The sequence below is a fragment of the Oncorhynchus mykiss genome, chromosome 15 (assembly GCF_057628025.1).
Source record: "Oncorhynchus mykiss isolate SJ-2025 chromosome 15, ASM5762802v1, whole genome shotgun sequence".
NCBI classification, from domain to species: domain Eukaryota; kingdom Metazoa; phylum Chordata; class Actinopteri; order Salmoniformes; family Salmonidae; genus Oncorhynchus; species Oncorhynchus mykiss.
In genome coordinates this window covers 83,384,867-83,398,327 of record NC_143036.1, presented here as the reverse complement: position 1 = coordinate 83,398,327, position 13,461 = coordinate 83,384,867, and the positions used below count along the sequence as shown (strand labels likewise).

The 13,461-nt window shown below is 46.2% G+C and overlaps 1 protein-coding gene across 2 annotated transcripts in view; it reads right to left on the bottom strand.

Moving 5' to 3' along the window:
* The window catches only part of large1 (LARGE xylosyl- and glucuronyltransferase 1), a 136,017-nt gene that overhangs the window by 47,298 nt on the left and 75,258 nt on the right, over positions 1-13,461 (bottom strand). The gene's annotated exons all lie outside the window — the stretch shown is intronic.

Below are 13,461 nucleotides of genomic sequence, written 5' to 3'. Positions count from 1 at the left end.
AGGGAGAGAGACAGAGAGACAAAGAGAGATAGAGAGAGACAAAGAGAGACAGAGAGAGACAGAGAGAGAGGGAGACAAAGAGAGACAGAGAGAGGCAGGGAGACAAAGAGAGACAGAGAGACAAAGATAGACAGAGAGAGAGAGAGATAGAGAGAGGGAGACAGAGAGAGAGAGCGCGAGAGAGAGACAGAGAGAGAGAGAGGGACAGGGAGAGAGAGAGAGAGAAACAGAGAGAAACAGAGATCTGTGGGTCTGGTAGTTTTCTCGAGTTCTACTGCTGCTGACAGATGAATGATAATGTCCAAGGTCACCAGAGACAATGAGGCAGACGTCCACAGGCTCACGCATTACACCCATCTACAGCTTCCTTCACTTGTTCCCAGAAACCACCACCATCTACAGCTTCCTTCACTTGTTCCCAGAAACCACCACCATGTCCACCATGAACAGCTTCCTTCACTTGTTCCCAGAAACCACCACCATGTCAACCATCTACAGCTTCCGTCACTTGTTCCCAGAAACCACCACCATCTACAGCTTCCTTCACTTGTTCCCAGAAACCACCACCATCTACAGCCTCCTTCACTTGTTCCCAGAAACCACCACCATGTCCTCCATCTACAGCTTCCTTCACTTGTTCCCAGAAACCACCACCATGTCCACCATCTACAGCTTCCTTCACTTGTTCCCAGAAACCACCACCATGTCCTCCATCTACAGCTTCCTTCACTTGTTCCCAGAAACCACCACCATGTCCACCATCTACAGCTTCCTTCACTTGTTCCCAGAAACCACCACCATGTCCACCATCTACAGCTTCCTTCACTTGTTCCCAGAAACCACCACCATGTCCACCATCTACAGCTTCCTTCACTTGTTCCCAGAAACCACCACCATGTCCACCATCTACAGCTTCCTTCACTTGTTCCCAGAAACCACCACCATGTCCACCATCTACAGCTTCCTTCACTTGTTCCCAGAAACCACCACCATCTACAGCTTCCTTCACTTGTTCCCAGAAACCACCACCATCTACAGCCTCCTTCACTTGTTCCCAGAAACCACCACCATCTACAGCCTCCTTCACTTGTTCCCAGAAACCACCACCATCTACAGCTTCCTTCACTTGTTCCCAGAAACCACCACCATGTCCACCATCTACAGCTTCCTTCACTTGTTCCCAGAAACCACCACCATGTCCACCATCTACAGCTTCTTTCACTTGTTCCCAGAAACCACCACCATGTCCACCATCTACAGCTTCCTTCACTTGTTCCCAGAAACCACTACCATCTACAGCTTCCTTCACTTGTTCCCAGAAACCACCACCATGTCCACCATCTACAGCTTCCTTCACTTGTTCCCAGAAACCACCACCATGTCCACCATCTACAGCTTCCTTCACTTGTTCCCAGAAACCACCACCATGTCCACCATCTACAGCTTCCTTCACTTGTTCCCAGAAACCACCACCATGTCCACCATCTACAGCTTCCTTCACTTGTTCCCAGAAACCACCACCATGTCCACCATCTACAGCTTCCTTCACTTGTTCCCAGAAACCACCACCATCTCCACCATCTACAGCTTCCTTCACTTGTTCCCAGAAACCACCACCATCTACAGCTTCCTTCACTTGTTCCCAGAAACCACCACCATGTCCTCCATCTACAGCTTCCTCCACTTGTTCCCAGAAACCACCACCATCTACAGCTTCCTTCACTTGTTCCCAGAAACCACCACCATCTACAGCTTCCTTCACTTGTTCCCAGAAACCACCACCATGTCCTCCATCTACAGCTTCCTTCACTTGTTTCCAGAAACCACCACCATGTCCTCCATCTACAGCTTCCTTCACTTGTTCACAGAAACCACCAAAACATCCACAGACTGAAGGTGAAAGACTTCAGAAAGTACCAGAGGACGAGACAAAGCCAACTAGCGGGCGGAGACAAACCTGTCCTTCCTTCCCTCTTCCAGTACCAGAGGACGAGACAAAGCCAAAGCCAACTAGCGGAGACAAACCTATCCTTCCTTCCCTCTTCCAGTACCAGAGGACGAGACAAAGCCAACTAGCGGAGACAAACCTGTCCTTCCTTCCCTCTTCCAGTACCAGAGGACGAGACAAAGCCAACTAGCGGAGACAAACCTGTCCTTCTTTCCCTCTTCCAGTACCAGAGGACGAGACAAAGCCAACTAGCGGGCGGAGACAAACCTGTCCTTCCTTCCCTCTTCCAGTACCAGAGGACGACACAAATACAACACTATCCCCTATGTAGTGCACTACATTGGACCACGATCCATAGGGAATAGGGTGCCATTTTTGGTGGGGACACAAGCTAAGTGAGGGAACACCTCGTACACTTAAAGACACTAATACAGCTAAGTGTTCATACGTCAAGTGCCTGCCTGCCTGCCTGCCTGCCTGCCTGCCTGCCTGCCTCTGCCTGCCTGCCTGCCTGCCTGTCTGTCTGCCTGCCTGCCTGCCTGCCTGCCTGCCTGCCTGCCGCATGGCATTAGTCCTGCCAAGCGGTCATCTCCTGTTCTGACAACAATACTGAGAAGGACAAGGTAGTGATGACTTCATAGGATGTGTGTGTGAATGGTAGGGATGACATTAGACTGGGTGTGAATGGTAGGGATGACATTAGACTGGGTGTGAATGGTAGGGATGACATTAGAGGGTGTGAATGGTAGGGATGACAGAGGGTGTGAATGGTAGGGATGACAGAGGGTGTGAATGGTAGGGATGACATTAGACTGGGTGTGAATGGTAGGGATGACAGAGGGTGTGAATGGTAGGGATGACATTAGAGTGGAAGTAGCAGTCAGTCACTAAAACAACAGAGGAAGTAGCAGTCAGTCAGTAAAACAACAGAGGAAGTAGCAGTCAGTCAGTAAACCCACAGGAAGTAGCAGTCAGTCAGTAAAACCACAGAGGAAGTAGTAGTCAGTCAGTAAAACAACAGAGGAAGTAGCAGTCAGTCTTTAAAACAGAGGAAGTAGCAGTCAGTCAGTAAAACAGAGGAAGTAGCAGTCAGTCACTAAAACAGAGGAAGTAGCAGTCAGTCACTAAAACGGAGGAAGTAGCAGTCAGTCAGTAAAACAGAGGAAGTAGCAGTCAGTCAGTAAAACAGAGGAAGTAGCAGTCAGTCAGTAAAACAGAGGAAGTAGCAGTCAGTAAAACAGAGGAAGTAGCAGTCAGTCAGTAAAACAACAGAGGAAGTAGCAGTCAGTCAGTAAAACAGAGGAAGTAGCAGTCAGTAAAACAGAGGAAGTAGCAGTCAGTCAGTAAAACAACAGAGGAAGTAGCAGTCAGTCTTTAAAACAGAGGAAGTAGCAGTCAGTCTTTAAAACAGAGGAAGTAGCAGTCAGTCAGTAAAACAGAGGAAGTAGCAGTCAGTCAGTAAAACAGAGGAAGTAGCAGTCAGTAAAACAGAGGAAGTAGTAGTCAGTCAGTAAAACAACAGAGGAAGTAGCAGTCAGTCAGTAAAACAACAGAGGAAGTAGCAGTCAGTCAGTAAAACAACAGAGGAAGTAGCAGTCAGTAAAACAACAGAGGAAGTAGCAGTCAGTCACTAAAACAGAGGAAGTAGTAGTCAGTCAGTAAAACAGAGGAAGTAGTAGTCAGTCAGTAAAACAACAGAGGAAGTAGCAGTCAGTAAAACAACAGAGGAAGTAGCAGTCAGTCAGTAAAACAACAGAGGAAGTAGCAGTCAGTAAAACAACAGAGGAAGTAGCAGCCCATCAGTAAAACAACAGAGAGGAAGTAACAGTCAGTCAGTAAAACAGAGGAAGTAGCAGTCAGTCACTAAAGCAGAGGAAGTAGCAGTCAGTAAAACAGAGGAAGTAGCAGTCAGTAAAACAACAGAGGAAGTAGCAGTCAGTCAGTAAAATAACAGAGGAAGTAGCAGTCAGTCAGTAAAACAACAGAGGAAGTAGCAGTCAGTCACTAAAACAGAGGAAATAGCAGTCAGTCACTAAAGCAGAGGAAGTAGCAGTCAGTCAGTAAAACAACAGAGGAAGTAGCAGTCAGTCAGTAAAACAACAGAGGAAGTAGCAGTCAGTCAGTAAAACAACAGAGGAAGTAGTAGTCAGTCACTAAAACAGAGGAAGTAGCAGTCAGTCACTAAAACAGAGGAAGAAGCAGTCAGTCAGTAAAACAGAGGAAGAAGCAGTCAGTCAGTAAAACAGAGGAAGTAGCAGTCAGTCAGTAAAACAGAGGACGTAGCAGTCAGTCACTAAAACAGAGGAAGAAGCAGTCAGTAAAACAACAGAGGAAGTAGCAGCCAGTCACTAAAACAGAGGAAGTAGCAGTCAGTCAGTAAAACAGAGGAAGTAGCAGTCAGTCAGTAAAACAGAGGAAGTAGCAGTCAGTCACTAAAACAGAGGAAGAAGCAGTCACTCTTTAAAACAGAGGAAGTATCAGTCAGTCAGTAAAACAACAGAGGAAGTAGCAGTCCGTCAGTAAAACAACAGAGGAAGTAGCAGTCAGTAAAACAACAGAGGAAGTAGCAGTCAGTAAAACAACAGAGGAAGTAGCAGTCAGTAAAACAACAGAGGAAGTAGCAGTCAGTAAAACAACAGAGGAAGTAGCAGTCAGTAAAACAACAGAGGAAGTAGCAGTAGATAATAAAGCAGTGGAATGTCTGTTGGTTCTTCTAGAGACTTCACCATGTGGCTGTTTGTAGCTGCTGCTGTTTAATCCAGTTAAGTAATGGAGGATTTGGAGAGTCTGTGTGTGTGTGGATTTAGAGTGGACAGTATCCATCAGAGTGGTCCTTGTCCTCCCTGCTAATACCAGTGATCAACGAGATGAAGAAAACACATTCTGAGACAGCTTGGGCCTCCAACCGGATTGGAGGAGAAGATCAAAGGACCCGCCCTTAAAACCTTCCCCATACACATAGAAACAGTTTACTGTGTTCGTGAGACGTTGCTGGCACTTTCTCAATTTGTCTCAATGTCCGAAAACTGCTAGTATCCTCTGTCCTCGCCTCCTTCTCACACCGGATTGGAGGAGAAGATCAAAGGACCCGCCCTTAAAACCTTCTCCTGCAATGTGCTCTGAGGAGGCGGCAGGGACAGAGGAAGTGAGGATTGGAGGAAAAGACAAATAGGGAAAGAGTATCAGAGAAAATGTTTTTCAAGAAATTTACTTTGAAGTCTTTAAAGTAACCTGCCTGACACTACATAATATATACTGGACTAGTCAGTCTACTGAGAATGAAATATAAACTGGAATAGTCAGTCTACTGAGAATAAAATACTGGACTAGTCAGTCTACTGAGAATAAAATACATACTGGACTAGTCAGTCTTCTGAGAATGAAATATAAACTGGAATAGTCAGTCTACTGAGAATAAAATACTGGACTAGTCAGTCTACTGAGAATAAAATACATACTGGACTAGTCAGTCTACTGAGAATGAAATATAAACTGGAATAGTCAGTCTACTGAGAATAAAATACTGGACTAGTCAGTCTACTGAGAATAAAACACATACTGGACTAGTCAGTCTACTGAGAATAAAACACATACTGGACTAGTCAGTCTACTGAGAATAAAACACATACTGGACTAGTCAGTCTACTGAGAATAAAACACATACTGGACTAGTCAGTCTACTGAGAATAAAACACATACTGGACTAGTCAGTCTACTGAGAATAAAACACATACTGGACTAGTCAGTCTACTGAGAATAAAACACATACTGGACTAGTCAGTCTACTGAGAATAAAACACATACTGGACTAGTCAGTCTACTGAGAATAAAACACATACTGGACTAGTCAGTCTACTGAGAATAAAACACATACTGGACTAGTCAGTCTACTGAGAATAAAACACATACTGGACTAGTCAGTCTACTGAGAATAAAACACATACTGGACTAGTCAGTCTACTGAGAATAAAACACATACTGGACTAGTCAGTCTACTGAGAATAAAACACATACTGGACTAGTCAGTCTACTGAGAATAAAACACATACTGGACTAGTCAGTCTACTGAGAATAAAACACATACTGGACTAGTCAGTCTACTGAGAATAAAACACATACTGGACTAGTCAGTCTACTGAGAATAAAACACATACTGGACTAGTCAGTCTACTGAGAATAAAACACATACTGGACTAGTCAGTCTACTGAGAATAAAACACATACTGGACTAGTCAGTCTACTGAGAATAAAACACATACTGGACTAGTCAGTCTACTGAGAATAAAACACATTACTGGACTAGTCAGTCTACTGAGAATAAAACACATACTGGACTAGTCAGTCTACTGAGAATAAAATATAGTGTCTTCTGTAATTATGGGGACAGTGAAGCATGATATCCTTATTTTGGCTCTATACTCCAAAAGGTTTGGATTTGATCATAGAATGACTATGAGGTGAAAGGTCAGACTGTCAGCTTTCATTTGAGGGTATTTCCATCCATATCGGGTGAACCGTTTTGAAATTTACAGCACTTTATGTACATAGTCTACTATTTAAAGGGAGCAAAACTATTGGGACAAATTAATTTCTGTGTATTAAAGTAGTAAAAAGATAAATATTGAATCCCATATTCATAACACACAACGACTACCAACTTGTTGGATACATTTGATGTTAGTTTTGGTTTGTTTTTTTCCCCAGAGTATTTTGTTTCTCAGTATAAATAAACGGTCAATAATATATTGGTGTCATTTTGGAATCATTTTTATTACAAATGTAAAAAAAAAATTAGAATATGTTTCTAACCACTTCTACATAGATGTGGATGCTACCATGGTTACGGATAATCCTGAATTAAATCGTGAGTAATGATGCCTGAGACTGTTAGGACGTACAAACATTACAAACCTCCCCCGTTGTTATTGTATTAGCGTCTATGTTGTTATGCTACAAAACGGACCATGAGGTTCATTTCAGGGTGTTGTTTATGCGTATCAGTTGAGATGCGAGCACCACTACTATATTTAGTCATTTGACTGACGGACGCCGGTCTGTGACTCTGGGCCTATAACACCACAGGATTAAATCTCCCCAAGCTGTTCAATGGCCGTTTAACCATCTAGTTTCCAAAACATCAACATCGGTTAAATAACGTTTTTTTTTTTTATGTTTTCATTCCGTTACTAAAGTAACAGTCCTGGCTGAGCCCCATATAAGAGTTCACCGTGGCCCCTTCGCTGTTATAATGTAGTAGTGTAGACTGCAGTCAGACATCTGGCTAGGTTTCTTCCCAAACAACAACCTACAGTCTGAGACATCTAGCTAGGTTTCTACCCAAACAACAACCTACAGTCTGAGACATCTAGCTAGGTTTCTTCCCAAAAAACAACCTACAGTCTGAGACATCTAGCTAGGTTTCTACCCAAACAACAACCTACAGTCTGAGACATCTAGCTAGGTTTCTACCCAAACAACAACCTACAGTCTGAGACATCTAGCTAGGTTTCTACCCAAACAACAACCTACAGTCTGAGACATCTAGCTAGGTTTCTTCCCAAACAACAACCTACAGTCTGAGACATCTAGCTAGGTTTCTACCCAAACAACAACCTACAGTCTGAGACATCTAGCTAGGTTTCTACCCAAACAACAACCTACAGTCTGAGACATCTAGCTAGGTTTCTTCCCAAACAACAACCTACAGTCTGAGACATCTAGCTAGGTTTCTACCCAAACAACAACCTACAGTCTGAGACATCTAGCTAGGTTTCTTCCCAAACAACAACCTACAGTCTGAGACATCTAGCTAGGTTTCTTCCCAAACAACAACCTACAGTCTGAGACATCTAGCTAGGTTTCTTCCCAAACAACAACCTACAGTCTGAGACATCTAGCTAGGTTTCTTCCCAAACAACAACCTACAGTCTGAGACATCTAGCTAGGTTTCTACCCAAACAACAACCTACAGTCTGAGACATCTAGCTAGGTTTCTTCCCAAACAACAACCTACAGTCTGAGACATCTAGCTAGGTTTCTACCCAAACAACAACCTACAGTCTGAGACATCTAGCTAGGTTTCTTCCCAAACAACAACCTACAGTCTGAGACATCTAGCTAGGTTTCTTCCCAAACAACAACCTACAGTCTGAGACATCTAGCTAGGTTTCTACCCAAACAACAACCTACAGTCTGAGACATCTAGCTAGGTTTCTACCCAAACAACAACCTACAGTCTGAGACATCTAGCTAGGTTTCTTCCCAAACAACAACCTACAGTCTGAGACATCTAGCTAGGTTTCTTCCCAAACAACAACCTACAGTCTGAGACATCTAGCTAGGTTTCTACCCAAACAACAACCTACAGTCTGAGACATCTAGCTAGGTTTCTACCCAAACAACAACCTACAGTCTGAGACATCTAGCTAGGTTTCTTCCCAAACAACAACCTACAGACTGAGACATCTAGCTAGGTTTCTACCCAAACAACAACCTACAGTCTGAGACATCTAGCTAGGTTTCTACCCAAACAACAACCTACAGTCTGAGACATCTAGCTAGGTTTCTTCCCAAACAACAACCTACAGTCTGAGACATCTAGCTAGGTTTCTACCCAAACAACAACCTACAGTCTGAGACATCTAGCTAGGTTTCTTCCCAAACAACAACCTACAGTCTGAGACATCTAGCTAGGTTTCTACCCAAACAACAACCTACAGTCTGAGACATCTAGCTAGGTTTCTTCCCAAACAACAACCTACAGTCTGAGACATCTAGCTAGGTTTCTACCCAAACAACAACCTACAGTCTGAGACATCTAGCTAGGTTTCTTCCCAAACAACAACCTACAGTCTGAGACATCTAGCTAGGTTTCTACCCAAACAACAACCTACAGTCTGAGACATCTAGCTAGGTTTCTTCCCAAACAACAACCTACAGTCTGAGACATCTAGCTAGGTTTCTACCCAAACAACAACCTACAGACTGAGACATCTAGCTAGGTTTCTACCCAAACAACAACCTACAGTCTGAGACATCTAGCTAGGTTTCTTCCCAAACAACAACCTACAGTCTGAGACATCTAGCTAGGTTTCTACCCAAACAACAACCTACAGTCTGAGACATCTAGCTAGGTTTCTACCCAAACAACAACCTACAGTCTGAGACATCTAGCTAGGTTTCTACCCAAACAACAACCTACAGACTGAGACATCTAGCTAGGTTTCTACCCAAACAACAACCTACAGTCTGAGACATCTAGCTAGGTTTCTTCCCAAACAACAACCTACAGTCTGAGACATCTAGCTAGGTTTCTACCCAAACAACAACCTACAGTCTGAGACATCTAGCTAGGTTTCTACCCAAACAACAACCTACAGTCTGAGACATCTAGCTAGGTTTCTACCCAAACAACAACCTACAGTCTGAGACATCTAGCTAGGTTTCTACCCAAACAAGCATTTAGAGAGCCAGCAGGGGGCTGTAGGGGCAGTTAGAGACAGAGACCCAGCAGCGGGCTGTAGGGGCAGTTAGAGACCCAGCAGGGGGCTGTAGGGCAGTTAGAGACCCAGCAGGGGGCTGTAGGGGCAGTTAGAGACCCAGCAGGGGGCTGTAGGGGCAGTTAGAGACCCAGCAGGGGGCTGTAGGGGCAGTTAGAGACAGAGACCCAGCAGCGGGCTGTAGGGGCAGTTAGAGACCCAGCAGGGGGCTGTAGGGCAGTTAGAGACCCAGCAGGGGGCTGTAGGGGCAGTTAGAGACCCAGCAGTGGGCTGTAGGGGCAGTTAGAGACCCAGCAGGGGGCTGTAGGGGCAGTTAGAGACAGAGACCCAGCAGGGGGCTGTAGGGGCAGTTAGAGACCCAGCAGGGGGCTGTAGGGGCAGTTAGAGACCCAGCAGGGGGCTGTAGGGGCAGTTAGAGACCCAGCAGGGGGCTGTAGGGGCAGTTAGAGACCCAGCAGGGGGCTGTAGGGGCAGTCAGAGACCCAGCAGGGGGCTGAAGGAGCAGCACTAGATACCTGAATCTATAGAGCTAGTTTTACCTCAAGGTACAAATCTGTCGTTCTGCCCCTGAACAGGCAGTTAACCCACTGTTCCTAGGCCGTCATTGAAAATGGGGGGCTGTAGGTGCAGTTAGAGACAGAGACCCAGCAGGGGGCTGTAGGGGCAGTTAGAGACCCAGCAGGGGGCTGTAGGGGCAGTTAGAGACCCAGCAGGGGGCTGTAGGGGCAGTTAGAGACCCAGCAGGAGGCTGAAGGAGCAGCACTAGATACCTGAATCTATAGAGCTAGTTTTACCTCTTTGCCTGAACATTCACAATGACAAGCTACCATCTGCATACTGTCTCCTGGGTAAAAGAAAGCGTGGGAGGCGGAGACTTCAATATTAGACTTTCAGAATCCTAAACCACCAATCACTGTTAATCCAAACCAATGTGCCTGCGATACGCTGCTTAAGAATCCCTGCTTGGGAAAGAATGATTGGCTGGCTAGATGGAACAGAGAGTGGTTTGAATTCTAATTGAACTGTAAGTAGTTCTGAATTCTAAACATTAAAATAGAATACATTATGGTAATTACAATTCTTTTTTGATGTCACAATTCAGTGTCGGCACTGTAGGTGATTTGTGCTATAGTGGTTTGAAACACCTAATGGAATTGTAAGTAGTTCTGAATTCATTAAAATAGCAAAGTGGTAAGAAATTAAGTTTCAGCACTGTAGGTGGTTCTACTTCAAAAACGGGATAAAACCACAGGTTTAAAATAGGGAGTACTAGGCATCTAACACGTTGCTGTACACCTGTGAATGTGCAAGAATCCATGTGGCACTCTAATGGCACTAATGGCACTCTATTCCCTATATATTGCACTACTTTATAGCACCCTATTCCCTATATAGTGCACTACTTTATAGCACCCTATTCTCTATATAGTGCACTACTTTTGTCCAGGGCAAATGAGGCTTTGGGCAAAAGTAGTGCACTATATATGGTAGTGCACAGCCATTTGGGCTGCATTGTCAGTATGTGAGCATTCAGTGGGTGGGAGGGGGGGGGGACAGCTAAATTAATGGGTGAGGGGTAGAAAGGACAAGCTAACTGAATGGGTGAGAGGTAGAAAGGACAGGCTAACTGAATGGGTGAGGGGTAGAAAGGACAGGATACCTGAATGGGTGAGAGGTAGAAAGGACAGGCTAACTGAATGGGTGAGAGGTAGAAAGGACAAGCTAACTGAATGGGTGAGAGGTAGAAAGGACAGGCTAACTGAATGGGTGAGAGGTAGAAAGGACAGGCTAACTGAATGGGTGAGAGGTAGAAAGGACAGGCTAACTGAATGGGTGAGAGGTAGAAAGGACAAGCTAACTGAATGGGTGAGAGGTAGAAAGGACAGGCTAACTGAATGGGTGAGGGGTAGAAAGGACAGGATACCTGAATGGGTGAGAGGTAGAAAGGACAGGCTAACTGAATGGGTGAGAGGTAGAAAGGACAAGCTAACTGAATGGGTGAGAGGTAGAAAGGACAGGCTAACTGAATGGGTGAGAGGTAGAAAGGACAAGCTAACTGAATGGGTGAGAGGTAGAAAGGACAGGGTAACTGAATGTGTGAGAGGTAGAAAGGACAGCTAACTGAATGTGTGAGAGGTAGAAAGGACAGGCTAACTGAATGGGTGAGGGGTAGAAAGGACAGGCTAACTGAATGGGTGAGGGGTAGAAAGGACAGGCTAACTGAATGGGTGAGAGGCAGAAAGGACAGGCTAACTGAATGGGTTGGGAGGTAGAAAGGACAGCTAACTGAATGGGTTGGGAGTTAGAATGGACAGCTAACTGAATGGGTTGGGAGGTAGAAAGGACAGGCTAACTGAATGGGTGAGAGGTAGAAAGGACAGGCTAACTGAATGGGTGAGAGGCAGAAAGGACAGGCTAACTGAATGAGTGAGAGGTAGAAAGGACAGGCTAACTGAATGGGTGAGGGGTAGAAAGGACAGGCTAACTGAATGGGTGAGGGGTAGAAAGGACAGCTAACTGAATGGGTGAGGTAGAAAGGACAAGCTAACTGAACGGGTGAGAGGTAGAAAGGACAGCTAACTGAATGGATGAGAGGTAGAAAGGAAAACAGTGTTGAAACTGAAGTCCCCTAGAATGGACTGTAACAGGGTTGAAACTAAAGTTAATGAACAGGGTGGGGAATGAACAGGGTGGGTGTTGGCTAGTTGTGAAGCATAATGTGAACTGTTAATGAAGATTGATCCAAAGCCCATCCAAAGGTAATACACAGTGGGCCAGAAAGGGAGTCATTAATCTCTGGAGTCCACCTCCTCCCTCCCCCCAACCTCCCTCTTCCTCCTCACAGAACAACAATAAGCAAATCATCAATTTAATTTAAATTCACGTCCTGAATAGACTACTCAATTAGGAACCAAACGTAGCCTAGAGGTTGGAGCGTTGGGTCAGTAACCAGCAGGTAGCCTAGTGGTTGGAGCGTTGGGCCAGTTAGCGGAAGGTTGCTGGATCGAATCCCTGAGCTGACAAGGTAAAAAAATCTGACGTTCTTCCCCTGAGCAAGGCAGTTAACCCACTGTTCCCCGGGCCCTGAACAAGGCAGTTAACCCACTGTTTCCCGGGCCCTGAACAAGGCAGTTAACCCACTGTTCCCCGGGCCCTGAGCAAGGCAGTTAACCAACTGTTCCCCGGGCCCTGAGCAAGGCAGTTAACCCACTGTTCCCCGGGCCCTGAGCAAGGCAGTTAACCCACTGTTCCCCGGGCCCTGAGCAAGGCAGTTAACCCACTGTTCCCTGGGCCCTGAGCAAGGCAGTTAACCCACTGTTCCCCGGGCCCTGAGCAAGGCAGTTAACCCACTGTTCCCCAGGCCCTGAGCAAGGCAGTTAACCCACTGTTCCCCGGGCCCTGAACAAGGCAGTTAACCCACTGTTCCCCGGGCCCTGAACAAGGCAGTTAACCCACTGTTCCACGGGCCCTGAGCAAGGCAGTTAACCCACTGTTCCCCGGGCCCTGAGCAAGGCAGTTAACCCACTGTTCCCCGGGCCCTGAGCAAGGCAGTTAACCCACTGTTCCCCGGGCCCTGAACAAGGCAGTTAACCCACTGTTTCCCGGGCCCTGAACAAGGCAGTTAACCCACTGTTCCCCGGGCCCTGAGCAAGGCAGTTAACCAACTGTTCCCCGGGCCCTGAGCAAGGCAGTTAACCCACTGTTCCCCGGGCCCTGAGCAAGGCAGTTAACCCACTGTTCCCCGGGCCCTGAGCAAGGCAGTTAACCCACTGTTCCCTGGGCCCTGAGCAAGGCAGTTAACCCACTGTTCCCCGGGCCCTGAGCAAGGCAGTTAACCCACTGTTCCCCAGGCCCTGAGCAAGGCAGTTAACCCACTGTTCCCCGGGCCCTGAACAAGGCAGTTAACCCACTGTTCCCCGGGCCCTGAACAAGGCAGTTAACCCACTGTTCCACGGGCCCTGAGCAAGGCAGTTAACCCACTGTTCCCCGGGCCCTGAGCAAGGCAGTTAACCC